Source organism: Terrapene carolina, unplaced genomic scaffold (genome assembly GCF_002925995.2).
Source record: "Terrapene carolina triunguis isolate 2854851 unplaced genomic scaffold, T_m_triunguis-2.0 Scaffold94, whole genome shotgun sequence".
Classification (NCBI taxonomy): domain Eukaryota; kingdom Metazoa; phylum Chordata; order Testudines; family Emydidae; genus Terrapene; species Terrapene triunguis.
This window is the reverse complement of record NW_020664445.1, coordinates 4032704-4034447: the sequence shown is the minus strand read 5'-3', so window position 1 is coordinate 4034447 and position 1744 is coordinate 4032704. Positions and strand designations below refer to the sequence as shown.

General features: G+C 64.4%; 1 protein-coding gene across 1 annotated transcript in view; it reads left to right on the top strand.

The window, feature by feature from the left end:
- The first annotated feature begins 841 nt into the window (after positions 1–841).
- The window catches only part of TDRD7 (tudor domain containing 7), a 128753-nt gene continuing 127850 nt past the window's right edge, over positions 842–1744 (top strand). Inside the window, exon 1 of the mRNA XM_024203146.2 lies at positions 842–943. The gene's annotated coding sequence lies outside the window, so the exon portion shown is untranslated. The remainder of the gene's footprint in view (positions 944–1744) is intronic.

Below are 1744 nucleotides of genomic sequence, written 5' to 3'. Positions count from 1 at the left end.
GGTAAGAGCAGAGCTATGTCCAGTTTGAGTGTCTACACTTTAAAAAAAGATGTTGGAAAGGCAGAAGGGCTGATACCGGTTTTACTTCTAGTGTTTGCACATTGGTTAGTGGGAGCTGTGCTTTTAAGAACAGGGTGCGACACTGGCAGGGTTTGTCTGAAGAAAACCCGGAGCAAGGAAGGGGCAGGAGATTTCGCCTGTTTCCCGGGTGGAAGAACCTGCTTGTGTGAGCTCCAGAAAGGTCAGAACTATGTTTAATACACTGAACCCGGGAGAGCAGCCGCAGGGTGTTGCTAATGAGCCGTCCCCCTGTAAATCGGGTGTGACTCCAGCCCAGTGCAGGAGGGATTGAAAACGGTTCCCCACGGACAGATGTTTCCTGACCCGGACAGAGGAGTTCAGTGGACTCCAGCTCCCGTGTCCCCAACTCGCAGCTGCGGTGTTATCAGTGCCCGGGACAGGACGTTTCTCTCGCAAGGTGTCCGGGGGGGCGGGGACCCTGAGCCCCGAGGGGTCTCTCAGCTCCTGCACCAGCAGCCGAACGTGCCTGGCGAGCCAGGACCCTGCGCGGTGAGGGGCTCCCGGGCGCCAGGCAGAAGGGAAGTGGGGACGGCCGGGCGGAGCCGAGGCTGCGGCGCTCGAGCGGCCCCTGACCCGGCCTGGCAGGCTACGAGCACGGAGCCCTTTCGCTTTCCGTTCCTGCCCGAAGGGGCGGGGCCGGGCGCTCCCCGCGCGCACGCGCTGACTCTCGTGACGGGCGCAGGGGCCGCAGCACGGGCTCGTCCCAGTCACGTGGGGGCAGCGCCCGGGCAGGCGGCGGTGGGGTCGGGGCCGGGCCACGCATGCGCGCGGCGGGGCGCGGGGCGGTGCCGGGGACGGCGTTAAAAGGCCGGGATCCCAGCGCCGCGCCTGAGGCGCGAGGAGCCCCGCGGCGGGCCTGGGGGTGAGTCACTGACAGGCGGGGGGCGGGCTCGGGTCTCCGGGGCCCTCTGGCAGGGCAGGGGCGCGGTGCGGTGCGGTGCGGTGTCAGTAGCCTCCCGGCCGTTTCCTTCGGCCCCGGCCCGCAGCGGGATTGGCCGGCGCCCCCCCAGCCTGGCCGGGGTCTGTCAGGGGGGAAGCTCTGCTTGGGCCGGGCCGCTGCTGTCGGGGGGGCGCGTCCCCGTTCGCTAAATCTGTGTGACAGCCACTCCCCCCTGTGCCAGCGCGACCCTGCCCACCCCTTCCGGTACCTGGGTGGGAGTGTGTGTGTGTGTGTGAGAGAGAGAGAGAGAGAGAGATACACACCTCATAACTGTGTGACATCTTCCCCTGTGCCAGCGCGAACCTGCCCACCCCTTCCGGTACCTGTGTGTGTGTGTGTGTGTGTGTGTGTGTGAGAGAGAGATACACACCGCATAACTGTGTGACATCTTCCCCTGTGCCAGCGCGAACCTGCCCATCCCTTCCCGGTACCTGGATGTGTGTGTCCGTCCTATGCACACCGCATAACTGTGTGACCTCTTCCACTCTTCCCCTGTTCCAGCTCTAACCTGCCCGTCCCCTCCGGCACGTGGGGGTGTGTGTGTGTGTCGTATGCACCCCGCATAACTGTTACATCTTCCACTCTTCCCCATTCCAGCTCTAACCTGCTCATCCCCTCCCGGTACCAGTGTGTGTGTGTGGTATGCACACCGCATAACTGTGTTACATCTCTTCCGCTCTTCCCCGCTCCAGCTCTAACCTGCTCATCCCCTCCCGGTACCTG